The 20,611-nt window shown below is 45.6% G+C and overlaps 1 protein-coding gene and 1 long non-coding RNA gene across 2 annotated transcripts in view; one reads left to right on the top strand and one right to left on the bottom strand.

The window, feature by feature from the left end:
* The window catches only part of LOC146203507 (procollagen galactosyltransferase 2-like), a 262,190-nt gene that overhangs the window by 30,324 nt on the left and 211,255 nt on the right, over positions 1–20,611 (bottom strand). The window lies entirely within an intron of this gene.
* Positions 15,138–17,276, top strand: LOC146203509 (uncharacterized). The gene is made up of 4 exons (XR_014702418.1): positions 15,138–15,243; positions 15,760–15,915; positions 16,527–16,568; positions 16,659–17,276. It is a non-coding gene; the product is annotated as an uncharacterized LOC146203509 (long non-coding RNA).

Below are 20,611 nucleotides of genomic sequence, written 5' to 3'. Positions count from 1 at the left end.
CTCGGATCTTTCCCCTCAACTAGTTCGCAGGGCTGAAAATAGAGCCGCTATAGAGCTTTGTTTGTCCCTCCAGTAGAGCTGGAACTGCCAAAAGAATGGCTTGTGTATTACAAAATGCGTTGCTGAAGGTTTGGAAAGCTGCTTCCGTGCACAAGTAAATTATTTGCTTCAACTTGCGGTCCACTTTCTATGAGGTGGTGAAGGCGTCAGTGAGACAATTCCTTCAGTTGTATTTTCGAAAAGACAACGAGACCACAAAGCTGTAGCGAGTCCTCGCATTCAACAAAATAGACATCAACTATACGAAGGAACGTCGGCAAAAAAAGGTATTTAAGCAAGATTCCTCAGGGGCCTGTTCTTGGATCATTATTATAATTTATGTAAACGACGCCTGTAGCACTCATTATTCTCCTAAGTTAATTGCGCGGATGACACTAATATGCTTTCTTAAATAGCTAAGCAGCAATTTTCTGTCGATTTGTCTCTCTTTATGATTTTATTTTTTGCACGAAGGTGCACGTATCTTACAGCGTATATTTCGCATTAAGTTAAGTGCTAAGTATGCCTGCTTCCTTTTCTATCGTTGCTTGCCTTGTGTAAAGGAGGCTGCGGGCTCTGTCAGGTCGAAAGCGACTTCTACTCGCAGCCTCCTCCATCACTGATGTGAATACAGAAATTATTATTATTATTATTATTATTATTATTATTATTACTATTATTATTATTATTATTATTATTATTATTATTATTATTATTATTATTATTATTATTATTATTATTATTATTATTATTATTATTATTATTATTATTATTATTATTATTATTATTATTATTATTATTATATTCACCGCACGCACCATAATTAGGCTGCAGAACACCATGATTAAAAGCATGGAAATACATTATGCCTAGATTTAACGGATTATATCTGAATACTAATAAACAAAATACATGATATTCGCTCCATTTAAAGTAAATGGACGCATATATTTATATTACTTTTAAGGGGCACACAGCTTAAACAGGAGGCAAACATTTCTTACGGCCTGATTGCAGCCAGGCGTGTTTGGAATGCCCATATAATTCAGCTCGACTGACATCAGTAAATCAGTGCATATCAAACGCAGTGATGCCTCTAAGGTTTCAAATTTATTTCCCATTTACCCTCTTTCATTCCAGACTTCGTTAATATATTTTGTTTGGGAGTACAAACACTAGTAAAAATTAGCTCAGGCGAGTAAAGTTACGGAAAAGCGCAACTCGGTTCTTTGAACTGTACGTAGGGACGTCTTCGACAGGCCTACTCTTTACAGAGTGCTGATTATATATAAAGCGAATTCACTTGTGTTAACTCAGCATGTATGAAAAATTAATCTCACAGAAGTGATGACCCTGCTCACGAACGCCGCACAGAAAGGCAGGAAAAGAAGGGCCAATGAGCGTGAATGGCGAGGAGCGCCTGTAAGCTGGCACAGAAAGGAAACGTGGCAGTGACTATGACTGAGGTCACACAAAAACAGAGATGCTGGGGACCCGAGGGGAGAAAACTAACTTGCTTTAAATGTACGCAACACGTGATCATTACCCCGCGGCCGCCCATCCGAGAGAAGAAGGGCAGTGCACCATCACCGTTGTGGAACGGAAAAAAAAAAAGAAAAAAAAAACTCCAAGAGGAAGACATTAGTGAACAAAATGCAAGCAAGAACTAGGCAAGGCTTGTGTAGATTAAGCGTCCACTGATCGGAAATTCGGAACAAGCGACGTTCAAAAAATTAATCCCCTATTGCGCGCCAGCTAACATATTAAGACGCAGGTGGAGCAGATAGGCTAAGTCGAGCGTGCATAAACTTCCGGTCGGCTAGCACGATGTGGCGCTTGTACTATCATTCTTGTATGCTAGTCTATTAGATACAAAGCAGTGCACTTCAAATCCACACTCTACAGAACTGCATTCCTGTTATTTCATCCAAATGCTTGCCGAATCTGCATACGCGAAGGGAAATGTCTCGTCATCCCGAAGCCTTTAGCTTTCCTGTGACTTTATCCTGGCTCTAGAAGCAGGAAAGAAAGAAAGAACGGAGAACTATAGCCCCCAACTTGTGATTGCATTCATTAGGAATCATCCGGAACTGCGCCTTCAAAAGCTGCGTCTGGCTTTTCAGCGAAAACAAAAAAAAAAAAAAAATGATGCAAATATTTATGAAGCTATATATTTGTATTATTTTTTATTTTTCTGCTGGTCTATCAAGGTGCATAACTTTACTACCTACGAAAAAACCACTTATGGACGCAGGGGAACGAGGCCATAGCCTGACCCCAACAAAGAAAATAGTTCTCGCGAAAAGTCGTGCCATGGGGAGCGTTAAAATCATCTACGAGCGGACAGGGGTAACGAAATCACGTCGTATGTGTATTTTTGCATTGACTGCGGCCGGCGCCTCGTTGTTTAAACGGACATAAGCCGAGGGGGATCCAGTAAAAACATCATCGGAAACAAAGTCCCCGCAGTAAATGGCCCCGGAAAAAACGCCCCGGGGAAAAATGTCTCTATTTGAAAAGTAGGAAAAAATGTCACCGAACGGGGACTAAAGTCTTGCGCTATAGGACGTAGACTGCGTTTCCCAGTGGCGAGCTGCAATGATGAATGATGTATGCTAAACTTTATTACAGCGGTTTCACCTGTCGGCTTCGAAATGACTGCGAACATCGAACTGAGGCGGGCATTCATACAAAAACATTAGTGACAGCAGTAATACAGTGACAACGCATCGTCTTCGCTTTGTTTGCGGGGAAAGGGCGAGCTGACCACCGGCTTTACCGGACCAGAAGGTTGGAGCGATGCTTTAGGGTGGCCATGGTGCACCGCCAGGTTAAGCCTTGTCCTGCTTATACCATCATTACCCTTATCGCCATGCTGCAAAATCATCAGAGAAACGGTTGAACCTCGTCACCAGAAGATCCGGGAGGTTTTAGCGGCGTCTTCTGCTTTGGGCGGTTCCCCGAGACTGCCCCGTGCCGATCTGCTTATACCTTTCTCAGTGGGCAGTATTACCAAGCTGATTAGACCTGTCAATTATTACTTAACGAGTATACGGAGCTCAGAACCACACAACGTGCAAATAGCCAGAGGGCTCTTTCACCATGCTTTTACACAGTTCTTGTAAACATCTCGGGCGCCCAGAGGCCACAGGTTCCAAATGATGATTACATTTAACTAAAAGCCAAGAAAGAATAGCCTAAAATGTGCATCCTTTTTTCTTCTTTTTTTTTTTTTTTTTTTCCTGTGAGTTCCGGAATAAATCCTTTTTGGGTCCAGTTTTTGCCTTGGGGACGTTTTTTTCTCGTTTACGCTTCTTCAGGGGCCGTTTCTTCAGGGGATCTTTTTTTCCGAGGCCGTATCTTAAGGGGACCTTTTTCCGGAGACGTTTTTGCCTACATCCAAGCCGAGGTAACAGCAAACCTCGCCACCGTACGCCGGACAGCGTCGTTTCAGCGCTCTCAACACGTGTTTCTGGTGTGGCGACAAAAAAAAAAATAAAAAAAAAAAAAAGATACCTCACGCATCTGTTATCTGCCACTATGGCGAAGTATCCATCAGTAAACCGCCGGTTTGTCTACATGAAAGCCAAATGCATATCTGCGAGAAGTGAAGTGTCAATGTTGCTAATCTATTTACCATGCCTACTTGTCAGATTCCGTCGCTTGTGTGTCCGATATTACTGTCAAGTCCAGTGAATATCACGTTTTTGGGGGATTTTTCTTTTCCTGTCTTTCGCTTCGTGCCATATTCCTAGCGGTTCACTCACTGAGCCCGGTCTGCCCATGTAGCCTCCATTACGTCAGCAACGCCGAAAAAGCGAGCTGCAGTACAACGCCCAGCAACGTCCAATAGGCTGAAAGAGGTCCAGGACCCATCGAAACAATTGCGAACGAGCGCTGCAATCTGGTCGATGTTCGCAGTCCGCGGAAGATTGTACACCTGCCTCTGACAGCTCCGGAAACGAGCAGCAGTAATTGCGCACCTGATTCACGAGGCTTAGCACCGCTCGGTCTCGTTCGAGCGCTTTGTTGGCCAGCGCAAAAAGAAAGACCAGGAGGGACATTTTCCAATGCAGTCATTTGATTACCAATACAGCCACTGAACACATCAGGTTATACAGAAGGCTCAACGCCGAGTGCAGACCTCCAAACACAAAACGCACGTCATCCTCGTGGGGAGCTGCTTCAAAATCCCATGGCCGCATGCAAAGTCATGGCTCTCATTTTATTACTTCCAATTTAAAAAAAAAAAAAAAAAAAAACGGCACAGCGACTGCGTTAACAAAGGCGAGCCGTAGGTGCCGCTCCGGAAAGCCCTTACTGAGGCTGCTAAGCCAGGATAGCAAGTTACCAGCAGAGACCGGGCCTAACTATCCGCGCTGTTGTATCTATGATACATCAAATGACATTAAACATACGCTAAACCTCACGTCTAAACATCGTCATCCCCGATCAAAGGAAGTGGCAATGCTGTTCCCGGCGTTCGACACATGAAGAAAGCTACAACGCTGCTAGTGCCGCTTCGAGACTATATGCTACCGTAATCACAGGAAAGTTGACATCTCTTTTCTGAGGCGATGACTTTATGCAGAATGAGCCATTGACATCAATACAACAGCACAGACTACCATACCGCAAGAACGTATGGCTGAAGGGTCAAAACCGATTGCCGTGATCGAGTTGCAGCAGTGCAATGTATTTCACCCGTTGACATGCACTGTCGAAAAAGCGGCGTTTACAGGAAAGCATCCGATACACAGCAACAAGGCAGCTACGGACTCTACACGCCCGCAGTCTAGCCGCGTCACCTTGAGGGGAAAAGCCGAGGTGGACGACACATCAGTTATTCCACTTCGCGGATGGGGGCGTCTACTGACCAGTTATTCATCAGGGCCTTCACCTTAGGCAAACAAAACAAAACAAAAAAAAAAGCAGCCACAGTGGGTCCAGCTCTCAAAACAGAGAATCATAACCAGCAAGTGCGCTTGTGGGTATCCCTCTCCATCTGCAAATGGGTTGTAAAAAACAAGCTAGTCTCTGCACATGTCAACATAAATATGGCTTTCTTCGAGGAGAGAAAAAAATAAAGATATCACCAAAGAGTCGAAAACGAATCGTTATCCCATTATTACGGCCCAGCGACTGAACCACAGTAAGCGAAGTACAAGCCTACAAGCTGCCCTCGCCCCAAGAGCTTCAAGATTTGAGCCTCCGGCCGGCAAAGCCATTGCCGCATTTGGGACTGCGGTGGAATTGCGTTGGTAGGTCTCCTGCGACCTGACGCAACTGACAATAAAAAGCGAAACGTGCAGACATTATAGAAACCACGAGGACGTCTGCGTGGAATTCATCCGCGCAGAAAGATGAAATCACCAAGCGTGACAACGCTAGGCCTTACGCTAGTCAAGGCATAAGACCGTGACTGAGGGACCACAGTTCTATATGACGCCTCGCCTCGGCATTTGTCCAGGTAGAAGATCGCGCTGTCGGACTTCTACTTCCCGCGGTCAAGAAACACCTGAAAGGAACTCGCTTCACGTCCGATGAAGACGTCACCAGTACAAGCTGCCGCTGGTGTCAGCAGCTGCAACCCCTTCTTCAAAGCGGCATGCAGAGGTTATCATCATTATCATCAGCCTGACGATACCCACTGCAGGGCGAAGGCCTCTACCATATTTCTCCACTTAACCCGGTTCTGTGCTAGCTGCATCCACTTTACCCCTGCGAACTTCTTAACCTCATCCGCCCACCTAACTTTCTGCCGCTCCCTACTACGCTTTCCTTCCCTTGGAATCCAGTTTGTTACCCTCAGCGACCATCGGTTATCCTCTCTTCGCACTACATGTCCTGCCCATGCCCATTTCTTGTTCTTAATTTTCACTAGAATGTCGGTAACTTGAGTCATTTCTCTGACCCACTCTGCACGCTTCCCATCTCTTAATGTTACCCCTACCATTTTTCGTTCCATAGCCCTCTGGGTTGTCCTCAACTTAAGTAGAACTCTCTTGGTTAGCCTCCACGTTTCAGCCCCATAGGTGAGTACAGGCAAGATGCTATAGTGTACGAAATTTTTTCATGTATAAGGCTGCCGTTCAGATGTAAATTCCCTTAAATTTCGATTTCACTTACGGCGTAGTTTGAACAGAATGTTCATTTGAGATCGCGGGAAAATACGTAGAACCTGAGAAAGGTGCTATAAAGATGAGCGAGTTCTCGCAGCGATCAGCTTTCTTCCAGCGCCTAACTTCTTCTGAAGCGTTCGTTCTCAAACGCAGGGTCGTGTTGCTGGCTCCAGTGCTCAAGGAATCAGGTTCGCTGGTTGCACCTGTCAGGCGTGCTTGTAGAACAGTGCAGTATTGCTTGTTTTTCAACTTCCAAACCTCAACGGTCTCGACTGTGCCTGCAAAACGTGCTTCTCCACAACAAGCGCCACAATGCTGGTTTGCCTGATGTACAGCTGGATCGACTAAGGACGCGACAAGGACGGAGAAAGATTTAACATCAGGTAATTTATTCGTGTTGCTGGGTAAGGAGAATAAAGCGCTTACCAGACGCCCGACATAAGAAAGGAAAGAGAAATCGAAAGGAAAGCATTTGACTCGAGAGAAATGGGCGTGGTTAACACAAAACAGAGCACTCCGCAATGCATCACCCCTGACGGGGACTAAAATTAAACATATTCTGTTTCTGACAAAGGAAACCTTCCAAACTTTCAGTCGAATGTAATGTCCTTCATCTCTATCACTAAGCTCACCTAGTAACGGCAGAGGCTCTTCATGTACCTCCAGAAAGCGCAGCCCGCGCTTTTCTGCCAGCACCGCTATGTATTCATCTTTTTGAAGTCTTTAGCTTAAGGGGTTGAGAATCCAATTAGGACAGCTGCGTACGACCACCCACATAGAATAAGGCAGAGCCCACATCAAGGCGAGCCACCGCAACATTAAGCACTGTGTGTGTGTGTGTGTGTGTGTGTGTGTGTGTGTGTGTGTGTGTGTGTGTGTGTGTGTGTGTGTGTGTGTGTGTGTGTGTGTGTGTGTGTGTGTGTGTGTGTGTGTGCGTGTGTGCGTGTGTGCGTGTGTGCGTGTGTACGTGTGTACGTGTGTACGTGTGTACGTGTGTACGTGTGTGTGTGTGTGTGTGTGTGTGTGTGTGTGTGTGTGTGTGTGTGTGTGTGTGTGTGTGTGTGTGTGTGTGTGTGTGTGTGTGTGTGTGTGTGTGTGTGTGTGTGTGTGTGTGTGTGTGTGTGTGTGTGTGTGTGTGTGTGTGTGTGTGTGTGAGAGAGAGAGAGAGAGAGAGACCCTTTAATGAATAAACAGAATTTTGCCGGCGTTTAGATTTCGCTGGCGTGCTATGTAGGAAGGGGAATTCGGGACAGAAAGATTGAAAAAGAAACACTGTGAGCGCTTCGCGAACTAGCTCAAAGCGTGAGAGCAGATTCTGTCCGCCTCAGAGAAAACGGACCGGATCAAAGTCTTTGTCCAAGCATTTGTTAATACGCCTCGGGCGAAATGTAAGCGAAATTCCTCCACAGGCATTAAGAACAAACACGTACAGAGCCAGCCGGCGATAGCGCTCTCGCATTGAAAAGGGCGTTCCGTTCTCAATACAGAACACAATTTCAGCGAAGTTTTAAGAATATCAGTCATTCAGGTTCTTATCAAATTAGGTAATTAAATAAAAAAAGTCACTCAACTACACAAGGCATAAATCCGGTATCACCGCAAATCACGTCCACCCGCGTGTCGCGTATGACTGTCTGCTATGTATATCCACAGTGGCTTACCATGACTATCGAGCAGCTTGCGAAAAACCTTACATCACGAAGAAGCCATCAATGCTAAAGTATTGCCTTCATAGGACATGGTTCAATGAACGGGAGGTGCGACATACAGAACGCGCTAGTATGAACGCGACTAAGACTTAAAACAAGCCAGCCAATCCAGCCCAAAGATTCTTTATTAAGATGCAGAAAATACGAACTTATAGCTGCATAAAGACTGCAAAGCAAAAATAGCAACCTTCAAAGCAACAAAGATAACCCGACGGGAACAGTGCCCCAGAGAGCTGCCGAAATAAGATTCGGGAAACGACACAGATGAAGGCAAAAAAAAAAAAAGAATTCGGCAGAGGCAAGCAAGACTGGTTCCGCGTATGAATGTGAAAACATTACAGTGCAACGCGTGAAATGGTTTAGTTGGTTTGTGGGTTTAACGTCCCAAAGCGACTCAGGCTATGAGAGACGCCGTAGTGGACTCCGGTAATTTCGACCACCTGGGGTTCTTTAGGGTGCACTGACATCGCACAGCACACGGGCGCCTTGCTGTTTGCCTCCATCGAAAAGCGACCGCCGAAGTCGGGATTCGATTCCGCGTCCTTGGCAACAGTAGTCGAGCGCCGTAACCACTGCACCACCCTGGCGGAGTAAAGTGCGAAATGGTTTAAAGTGAGGCTTTCGGCATGTATTTAAGTTCTTTCTGCTGGTACAGCATTGGGTGCGTGTGTCTTCGTATTCCACGTAGACTGCCATGCTTCACGCGGCATCTGGCAGCAGTGATTTTAGAAATCCTGGTCTGACGACACATAACTGGAAGCGCATATGTCGTCGGTTCGAACCCCTGTCGAAAGCTAACCTCCAACTTGACTAGCAGGTGTATACAATATGCAACGAGAGATCGTATGAAAGCTGCACCACGCGGAGCTCGGCCAGTAGCGAGTATACACAGATGAACGACACAAGCAGGACTGCCTGACGTGGCGGCGCCCTCGCTCGCAGGTGGGAAGCATTGCGCCACAATGTAATAGGGTCACTTTATGACGCCATCCACTGCACATCTTTCACTGCAGTGAAGCTGCTAATGACATATTTTTCTAACCATCTTGCGAACACAAATGACTGATGCCGAGAGCTTTCCTCCCCCCCCCACACACACATACATACATACGTACGTACGCGTACGTACGTACGTACGTACGTACGTACGTACATACATACATACATACATACATACATACATACATACATACATACATACATACATACATACATACATACATACATACATACATACATACATGCATGCATGCATGCATGCATACATACATACATACATACATACATACATACATACATACATACATACATACATACATACATACATACATACATACATACATACATACATACATACATACATACATACATACATACATACATACATACATACATACATACATACATACATACATACATACATACATACATACATACATACATACATACATATGGTTGAGGGTTGAGCGCCGCCGCTATGGTTGAGGGTGGCGCTGCTGAACACTCTCAAGGTTCGTATACAGACAACTTAAATACCCAAGCAAGTAGCAGGGGGGATAGCGGCCGATGTAGCTCAGTTGGAAGAGCACCGGACGCGATATTCGGAGGTCGTGGGTTCGGTTCCCACCATCGGCACGTTGTTTTTTCTTCTACTTTGTGTTTACTTATCTTTCCCCTAAACAGATTACATTGCTAATTTCTGTGATTATTCAAGTAAAACATTAAAAAAAAAAAGACAAAGTACCATCCCCAACGCTTTCCTTGGCCTTGCCGACTGTTGGCTTCTTTCCTTCATGTATTATAACGACCACCCTCATTTTCCCCTTAATTTATCTGCTTATATATATATATATATATATATATATATATATATATATATATATATATATATATATATATATTGTTACGTGGTGACAAGTAAAGAGGACAGCACAACATGGCAATAGGGTGAAGGATGATTTAATGGTGGGCCTCGCCACTACCGATCTTCTTCGTATATATATATATATATATATATATATATATATATATATATATATATATATATATATATATATGCGATGCGCTCTGCCTCACCTCTCTTCGTTCTCTCTGGCTCAAAAAAATAATACTAACGCATAGCCCGCCATCCCCCAAACTCTTCCTATCATCTCTGCGTCCCGTCACTTCCTCTATATTTTGCGAAAGATTCAGATACTCATAATAGTAGTCCTCTTTTACCTTCATTTAGCTCAGCTTACAACACACTGAACTATCAGCACTATTCTATCTATTGTAAGGTACTATTGTAAGGTAGTATCTTGGGACCGTTGCTGTTTCTTCTTTACGTCAATGACGTTGTCCGTATCAGTAATCTACCAACTTTTGTGATTTATGCTGACGACACCAGTTTATTTTTCAAAGCTGCCCAATTGGTAGACCTTGAGAAACAAGCCTCAAAATGCCTACAGTCGCTTCTAGAATGGTCTCAAAATAATCTTTTAAACATAAACACTGAAAAAACCAAAGCTGTGCTGTTCAGGCCTCGAAACAAGTTGACAAATATGCCACCACTCTGTTTAAAGATCGGTGCGTCATGCATCCAAACGGTCTCGGCGGTAAAAAGCTTGGGCGTTATTTTCAACGAGAATTTGAGTTGGAATGATCATGTTGATATGGTGATGAACAAACTGTCAAAAGTTGTCGGTATCTTGTGTCGATTGAAATATTTTATGCCAAAGCGTATTAAGGAAATATTGTATAATGCTTTGTTTTCTTCTGTTGTTAAGTATTGCTTTTTGGTGTGGGGTACCACGACGTTTACTAATATTAACCGCTTATACCTCCTTCAAAAGAAAGCCGTTCGAAATGTTATGAATGTTCCCCGACTTGGACACACTGAACCAATTTTCAATGAACTTCAAATTATCCGCTTGCCACAATTATACGAAACATTACTCTTGCGGCGGTATGTAATCGGTGTTCACAATAACAACTGCATGGTAATAAAACTGTCAGGATTGCAACGCAAAGAGTCCATATACACTACACGAGCGACACCCAAATGGCTTGTACCTAAGATCCGAACAAATTATGGTTACCAAATGCTGAGCTACACTCTCCCGCATGAATTAAATAAACAGTATGAACGAATGTATAAATAATGAAAAATCGATTGTTTTATGTTTGTTCTTGTTTCTAAAAATGATATTGTCAACGCCCGAACAAAATTATTCTATTACAGAGCGAGAGTGCCTGGCGCTTGTCTGGGCTATTACGAAATTCCGCCCTTATTTGTTTGGCCGCCATTTTACTGTGATAACAGACCATCATGCCTTGTGCTGGCTATGTATTATGCCTCAATATTATGCTATGTACCACTGCAATGCCTCTGTAGGGTGCGTCGGCCTCGTCAAGCCTTTCTACTGGCTTTTTGCCGGCGCACCCAACATCCTCAAGATGTTAAATAAACATTATTCTTATTCTTATTCTTATTCGACTTGATTTCCTGCATATGCTGATACGATTGTTTCCCCGTTTCCGCGCATTGCCGCACTCTGTGTTCCGTTTTCGTGTCCTAAAATACGTCAGTGATGTAGAAAGAGCTGTCCTCAATTCGCAGCACATTCATCAGAAATGAAAATCCCTTTACTGCACAAATATATCCATTAGAGGCATTGAAAGGATGCGGCAAATGTGGCTGATGAAGAAAACAACGCCTCGCGTCTTTTCATGGCCCCTGTACCGCCCTCACATTGTAGAATTCAGGAAAAGAAAAAAAGCATTAGCAGAGGCTTAGCTTGGTTAAGCCCGGTAGGTTGCGAAAGCATCCTTAGCAGTAGGCGGCATCGTAGTCATGCGCACCGCCGTCTCTCACGGACGGCGCGAGTCGGTCGCCGCTTTATACAGCTGCATAACGTCAACACCTGTGGCGGGAGTTAGGCCGCCGTCTCGGGTTGTCTCCGCAGCACGCCGTTGTTTCAACCTCTCATTACGACGAGCCGCCTTAGCGGTAGGCGCCATCATAGTCGTGTGCACCGCCTCTTCCCACAGACTACTAATATTCTAGTTCACTGTACACAGACGACACGAGTCGGTCGCCTACTTATACAACTATATGACGTCACAACACCTGTGGCGCTCCTCGTGGAGAGACCGGGAGTTAGGCCGCCGCTTCATGACATCATCATCATCATCATCAGCCTGATTATACCCACTGCAGGGCGAAGGCCTCTCCCATATTTCTCCACTTAACCCGGTTCTGTGCTAGCTGCATCCACTTGACCCCTGCGAACTTCTTAATCTCATCCGTCCACCTAACTTTCTGCCGCCCCCTGCTACGCTTTCCTTCCCTTGGAATCCAGTTTGTTACCCTCAGCGACCATCGGTTATCCTCTCTTCGCACTACATGTCCTGTCCATGTCCATTTCTTCTTCTTAATTTCCATTAGAATGTGCGCCGCCGCTAACCGCCGCCCCTCGCGAACGGCTCAAGTTGGCCGCCCAGCTACAGTGTTCTAGTAGCCCAGCTCTTCGGCGTGATGTCACAACACCTGTGGCGCTCCTCGTGGAGAGACCGGGAGTTAGGCCGCCGCTTCATGTGCACCGCCGCTAGCACCGCCGCCCGTCGCGAACGGCTCAAGTTGGTCGCCCAGCTCTTCGGCGTGACGTCACACGGGGTTACGCAAAAGGTAATTTCATGTGCACCGCCGCGCTCCGCGAACGGCTGAAAAGTGATTTTAGTATTGCTTTCGCAATAAAAACATGTAACGAATTCCCTGTATTATCGTAAAGGCACTGTCGTCCACTGCTACGTACATTCGAGCACAAAAATTTAGAGAACGTCTAGCGATCAGAATTTTTCATTATAAAAAACAACCATAATGTCTATCAAGTGCAGATAGGAGCCTACAACGGCGAATCGTCAAAAAAATGCGAGCTCCCATCCATCACTTCATGTCGCCCAGCTGAAACGAGCAGAATAGTTTGGCTTGACGCCTTCTGGCTGCGTTCGAGGCTTTTTTTTTTTTTTTTTTTTTGCACATTGCACTTTAGTTTTAGCGCGATCTCAGGGCGAAATCTCCGAAGGATCGCGTTGGACAGCCACACGTACGCCGGGGGACAAAAAAGGCGCCAGCGTCCCTAATGTCATCCACACGTTTTTGCTTTGTTATACCTGATAGAGCTCGGTGAATCTAAATAACGTTAGGTGATCCAAACACGACGAAAAGGATGCAGTATTCAAGCAACCTTCATATAATTACATCATTCGCATCCGCTCAGCCACGTGATATTGTTTGCTGCTGTCAATTCATTCTGCATCTCGTACTCGGTAAGCGTTAACTGTGCCCTCAACAAAATGCGCTTTGTCGACAGCCAGCTAATAATGAGAGCACTCGTGCTGCAGAGCGATAAAATGCATTTAAAATCTTTTATTTTCGTAAATTACGGTATATAGCAAACCAGCACGTTTATAACAGGAGCTAATATAATCCCCGTGATAAAATGATAAAATCTAATTAGCTCTTCAGCCGGTGTGCTGTTAATCGTTTGAAGTATCATTGAATCGCACTCCTTTTATCTTGAAGAATTCATCGGCCGCGTGAATCGTGGAGCTGCAGCGGCTTCCTGTTCTCAATGGTACCTTTAATGCACACTGCGCTGAGGCCTGCCACTAAGTACAGTAAATAGTTAACAGCACCAAAATCCAAAAACGGCTGCGTGCGTGCGTGCGTGCGTGCGTGCGCGCGCGCGCGCGCGCGCGTGTGTGTGTGTGTGTGTGTGTGTGTGTGTGTGTGTGTGTGTGTGTGTGTGTGTGTGTGTGTGTGTGTGTGTGTGTGTGTGTGTGTGTGTGTGTGTGTGTGTGTGTGTGTGTGTGTGTGTGTGTGTGTGTGTGTGTGTGTGTGTGTGTGTGTGTGTGTGTGCGCGTGCGTGCGTGCGTGCGTGCGTGCGTGCGTGCGTGCGTGTGTGTGTGTGTGTGTGTGTGTGTGTGTGTGTGTGTGTGTGTGTGTGTGTGTGTGTGTGTGTGTGCGCGTGCGTGCGTGCGTGCGTGCGTGCGTGCGTGCGTGTGTGTGTGTGAATAAAAGGGTTGTGTTCGTTCGGGACGGCTGTAGTCTGCTTCCACCTTCGAACATAACCGAACTGCGACGAGCCCCTTTCACGTGACGCAGGCAATGGAGGAATTCGGAGTAACCGACTTGCGACTGCTTGTGAACCATTGTAACAAAGGCCTTGCTGTCCATTAGAATGCTACAAATGGTCAGTAGGCATATAGAAACATTGCATTTATCCGAAATTTTATAGTACGCAGTCAGGTGATAATGCACCAAAATCTAGGTTTGGAAAATTTAGCGTTATTGTCTTTTTCTGCTGGGCAAGGACGAAACTGGAAAGTATACGTTGTTACTATATAAAGTTTTCATGGTACTTTTCAAAACAACCGCAGTCTAGATGACGCGCAAAGGAGAAAAAGTGTTTTATAATGTTCAGAATATATTTTTTTTTTTTTTAAAGGAAAAGAAGCCTCGTGCCTTATGTCCAAATATTGCTCCTTTCAAAGGCGCACATCGAGAACCACGCTCCCATATATTCCAAGGTTATTTATGCTAGTGACGTGACTTCTGCTCACTTCAACAATAAACATCAGGTCCGTGAGATACAGTAATAAAGATATCACGATACGAAATAGACGCTTGCAGCTGCAAGGAGCGGCAAGAACGCTTGCGGCGGCGTTGTTGGTCTAGTAAAACATAAAGCAGCGCAGCACAACTTGAGAACACCTGCATGTGATGCCCTGCAGACTATCTGCGTATTTGTACGTAGCGCAAGGGAAGGAAGCGCTGAAGAATATCAGCATGCTGCAGTTTCCGCAGCATGAGCCTGCGCTATTAGCCCCGAGAGCGAACACTGGCGCCGCTGCGATCGCCGCAGTCTGAAGTCACGGCAAGGACTCCGCCAGCCGGGCTGCTGCTCCTCCCGGCCGATGCCGGCTCCTTTCGTTCGTTTTCGCTCACGAATAATCATGATGGTCTCTTATTGCTCAGTGCGCAGTGAAAATCACTGAAGAAAGCCGGTGTAAGCTTCCACTTTACCCAAAGTTGTTCAAAATGAAGGAGATTAGATTGATAAAGTTAAGAATGGGGAAGCAACCGTCGGCATTGCCACTATGTGCAGTAAGCACTTCAAAAAGGAAGACTGTGTAGCCGGTTTACAAGATACTAGGTGAGCCGCACGTGTAGCGACGCTTTTACAGGCTGTTTGTCAACTAGTCTTTTTTTTTTTTTAATTATTAGTGTACAAGAACAAAACTATTGCCAGACGCTGTTCCATCCGTCAACATTCCCGTGCGTCCTAGCGATGCAAGGCGATCGCTCCCGGGATCGACGAAGCGGCGGCGTAAGTAAATCAGCCATTGCTCAAACTTTCGTTTCCTCGATCTTTGTGTCACTGAGAGCTCAGACATTTTGCTCAGTAGCGGAATGTCCAAGCTGAATCAACTGTGACCCTGCTTAAGTTTTTGTTTAAAATGTGTCTCACGGCAGTGGTGTTCTCGTGTTCATTCATGCCGCGAAATTTGACACAGTCCGCACAGCTGTGCTGGTCTTTTTGTTTGAATGCTGATATTTTCCAAATTTTCCAAGACATGGGGCGCAGATTCAATGCAACGCGTCCCCAAAAACAGCACTTCAGTAACGGTTGTGATAGGAAATTTTTTTTTTTTTTTTTTTTTTCGGGCTCCGTGAAGCCCTGCCTTAGCTACGTCTCAGACTTGTGTGCTATGCAACAAGCGTGGCTTTAAAGTGCACGTGATGTGCAGCTGCTCTGCGCCTTTCTGAGGTAATGCCCAAACTTCGTTAAGCTCTTGTTTCAGTGTTTTTTGAGGTTGTAGCCTGAATCACTATCTGATTCCAGGTGAAAGAGGCGTTCCCGCAAAGTCGTACCAGTTCTGCGCACACGCAGAGGCTTTGACAACACACAAGAATGGGGACAGTAGTGAAAATTCGAGCGCCGTTCCAATGGACGATGCTGCACAACTAGAAGAGGAGGTGGAAGTTATAGATTGAGACGGTATGTCTACCTATGGATACGCTATGCGGCCACTATTCCTTTGTGATGATTCACATTGACTTGAATGATTTTTATCAAGCATTCAGGAAAAAGAAAAACATTTATATATCCCGCATTGTCTTTAGTTCTGACCATGAAACTGAAATACATGAGTAAGCTAGAATCGTGATAAATTATCGGCTTTTGCTTCCTCAGCACTACTGTTGATCAAAACAAACAATTAATACCTTAAACAATCTCTATATTACTGCAGTAAATTCGAGTGGAGAGCTTGTTACAACATAAAAATGAAGTAATAAAACCACAAGTCATCCGTAGATACACGAGGAATTTTCTTTTATCTAGCCACGTCACCAAATGTACAGGAAAATACTGCATTTCAACCTTATCACTCTAAGCATAATGTTACCCTAAGAACAGAGAAGGACTGGCCTGTTTAAACAAGACCCATTTTTCATCCTCTTCACATATGGATTCAATGAGCTGTTTGTAGTATTTAACAAAACGAAAAAGTTTTCAATGCGTGACGGAAATTTAGTGATATCTCTGTATCTGTAAAGAGTGGTTTAGATGGCATAATAATTCTGTCGTTTTTTTTTTTTTTTCTCAAGGACCAACACACAGCGCTAACCAAAGCACAGGAAGTTCTGAAGGTATGTAATACAGTTTTATACACTGTTTGCCTGTTTCACCTGCAGCTGTTTTTTTTTTTTTTGACAGAGTTTGCGCTTTTCTCTTTTCAGGAGTTACCGTGAAGGTTCAGAAGCTTTTCAAGGACGCTGGGATTCAGCTTAGCGCGAATGACATCTTCAAGCAAAAACAGCTAATAACGGTTGCAAAAATCATTGATGAAAGTATTTTTCTGCTTCACTAAGGCAGCGACTTGTTTCGCACGCTTTGTCCACATAGGAATTTATGCTCCTCAGTGAAAGGGAGACTGGAAAGAAATTTGCAAATTAGCAGTGCCCCCAAGACATCCCATGCGCGCACGGCTGCGGCGCAATAGGCAGAGGCGAACGGAATGACTGAAATGTTTACGACGACACGGTTAATAACTCATATTTCTGGCCATCAAAATGGACGTTGCTCTTGGCAAATCATGCGTAATTGCTTCTCAAAAATGCTCGACAAGTAAGGTAATTCTAATAAAGTTTTAATCAGTAGCCTCTTTTAAATAAAAATCCGTGCACAAATTTCACAGCGCGCAGTCCATAATGCGCGCTCTAAGCAACGTCCACAGCAAAACGGTACAAATTTATCGCGTCGCAGACATTTAGACCTATCTTCATGGTTGTATTACATTCGTAATACAATCATGAAAATAGTGACTCCACGCACATCATCAGTTTCAAGGGACGACGCACGAAAGGCTCCTGCCGCGGCGATGGCACCAGCTGCGCCCGTCGCGGCGAGCGCTCGGGCAGTCGCGAGACTTGCGCTCACCGCAACGAGCCCATGTTTCGTGTTTTGAAAGCAAGAGGAATCATTATTAAATACTTCTTTTTTCCTGACACTCGATCGGTGCTGTCTGCGTTGTTCATAACGCTTTGTTATGAGAACAACCGAGGCCGCAGACTCGAAGCTACGCGGCAACCCGGAGAAACCAGAGCGATCGGCGCAGGCAGTCCTTGCCGTGACGTCACGTCGGGCTGACCGCCAGAGGGCGCCACTCAAACTTCTCGGGGCTAATACCTGCGCACTTCTGCGACAAGAAGAATAAAGATTGGGACACAGCAAACAAAATGTCTTGCGTCCGGACGGTCCACGTGTGGAATCCTGTTCAGTACAAAGACAACAACTCCGATGTAGATTCCACTGCTGATTCGGAGTGGAAGAGACAGTAATGTAGTTGTGAACCCGTGCTGGACCATGAACTACTCGAATACCGACATCAATGGCTACCCTTTAGTTCCCGTTGAAATGCAATGAAATTGCTATCTGAGGACGGTACGTGCGCCACCACAGTTGCTGATTTTCTCGCCCCTGAGACTCCCGCTCATAAACGTTTCCTTCAGAACACAAGGCAATTTCTTAGCTGACAGTACCGTGTACAAGCGAAGAACCTCGAGGTACCAGAGTGGGCAAAAGTACGAAACCTCCACTCGAAGTTACGAGCCATGTCTCTGCTTCCAATTTGCGTTCGCCACTCGCAGCTCGCGACAACGCCGCAATGGTGAGAGGCAGCTGGCCAGGCAAGCGCGCCTGCCAATACAACTGCCTTTATTGCAATAACTGCTTGGAACTGGTGTGCTTCGTTAGTAAGCCAGGCGGCCGTTTTGAACCAACGTGAAGCAAGCAGGAGGAAATCGGCGAGTAAGCGAGCGTTCAACGATAAAGCGCTAATCGAAGCTCTCAAGAGATACGATACACATGTTTCAATGATGCAAAGAGATACCGTACATCGTAAGGCACTCTAGAATCTCGCTTGCTGCGACAATGCCGTACTCCGCATCTCTGGGCAGTCGTCAGCAGAAGTGGTATGCAACACTCAGGCAGTGACAGTGCTCGGGAAAACTGCATCGAAGTGCCATATAACAACACCATAAGGGACAGCAGCGACATCGGCACGTGCATGTGGATAAAATGAGGCACCGCCACTATTGTATCGACCTTAGGTAGCTGTTGCCAGATAAAGTTGGGATGTAGTTTTCTCGAGCTCCGTCACCGGCTGAGTGTTGTATACCACTTTAGCTCACGACTGTGCATTTCCTTCTTTGTAACACATTGCTTGCTTAAGTTCCCCTAACGCTCAATGCCCAGCTGACGTCTGTTGAACCCGCGTACGTGATTGCGAAACCATGGGCTAATAAGGTTCACACGCTAAACGCCACATATCATTGTAAGGCAGATGTGAGGCATGGCCGAGAACCGAGAAAAGCCTCGCAGGAGAAAATTAACGATAAACGGCACTACAGTCGTGTGTACGCGTCTGGCAGGTAAGGCTATGCGTAAAAGACTGTCAGAGCGAGACTGCCAGCCTACCCTGCTCGGGTAGGCTCGGGAATGAAGAGCGATGTGCTCGTACGCAAAAAAGAGGCGATGTCGGGGCCTCCGACAAGTATTGAGCATCACGGGCCGGTAGCCCGCGGACGTTCGCGTTCCCACGGTGCATTACGCGAGCACACCCACCAAACTCTGCGGTGTGCAGCAGACCATACACCGTGCCAGCCGAACTATCTATTATTTCCTAACGCTCAGCTCTATTATCGCCTCCTTCTTAAGCGATCCTTTCACGCGTGGCTCCCCTAAACGACAGTGGCGTGGTAATCTGTTACGCAGCAATACCGGCTTTTACTCGTCTTCCGCTCCAGATTATGTTCGGATCCGTGGCAGTTGATGCCTCATAGGAGCCCAGCAAGGCCAGTTAAGATTAGTCACCTAAGTGCAGTTTGACGAAAATGCTGCTGAAAAAGCCGCATAAGCATATACGCGTCGGTGTTCCAGTTAGGCTGGTGTTTTCTTTTAACGAAGCAGCGTCAGGAGAGCCACGAATGCGAAAACTATCTGCCACGTGTATGAAGCGCCTGACACGGCCACCCACCGCCACTGTCAGGACAAAATGGAGATGGGGAAATTTCCTGCTTGCTCTTGTAAGCGAGAAGTAGGCGAAACGAACGATGAAAAACTCGAATGTAACGAAGCACTATTATAATAAGTAAAGCATTTATTGTGCTCCTCGTTGCATAAATGCAGTCGAAAAGGCGCACCCTTTCAACTTTCCTCTGAATCAATCAAAATGATCGCCATGTCACTTTTTTATTTTATTATTTTTTTTAAATTGGAGGATTTTTTCCATTACGTTACAATGAACTTCCACAATGCCCTTCCATGTACCTCCCTGCGCAGAAAAATGTGGAAAAACTGTCATTATTTACACGGTACAAAGAAAATTCTGCGTGAAAAATATTTTCCACACCACATTCTACGCGACCGGACACCAGTGAGGAGGTCAAGAACGGCAAAATATGACAACCAGATTGCCTTGAAAACGGCACGACTTCGCTCTTGTCTGGTGCGATGCGACCGGCGCTGCTGTTCTTTGCTGCTAACACTCACCAAATAATCGTTTCACGGCGGCCCTGGCTTCTTTGTGAGCTAGGAATACTGCATCGTATTTGAGTTCCAAGCAGTGGCGAAGGCGCTTCACTCTCCAATCGATCTTCACGTTTGCTTATTTTCCATGAGTTCGGGCCGAAACGCGGACATTTGAGAGCTTACTTTCTCGCGTCATGTTCCTTTGATTTCCGCGTTTTGATGCTTCCTGGACATTAAAGCACGAGCACATTTCGTAGCTCACGCTCCCTATCTTCATGAATTAAGGATATGCTGCTTCCGAAGCACCTGCTGCCTCTGGCAGTTAGCTTTTCAACGAGGCTATTTTGCTTTCCTCCATTGCCATTACTTATACATGAGAGACGGCAGCAACCGTCATGAATAGCGCCGGCGAATAAACAAATCATGTCTGTCTCCTGCTATCCCGCGTCGAAAGTTTTCGCGCTAACAAGACCGCGCCATAAGTGCTTCCGCCATAGGATTCAAGCGGCAAATATATTACTTCTCCCGAGCCGTTTTCCAGTAATCCGTTACTATCACGAGTGGAAGCAGGCTCGAGCATTTCGGAGCAGTTTTGGAAGCAATAGTAAAACCATTTTCGTGCAGCTTTGGAGCAACGAAACGAGAGTTTTGGAACATTTGA

This window comes from Amblyomma maculatum, chromosome 1 (genome assembly GCF_055883805.1).
Source record: "Amblyomma maculatum isolate TAMU_Amacu chromosome 1, ASM5588380v1, whole genome shotgun sequence".
Lineage (NCBI taxonomy): Eukaryota > Metazoa > Arthropoda > Arachnida > Ixodida > Ixodidae > Amblyomma > Amblyomma maculatum.
This window is presented reverse-complemented; position numbering and strand designations above follow the sequence as displayed.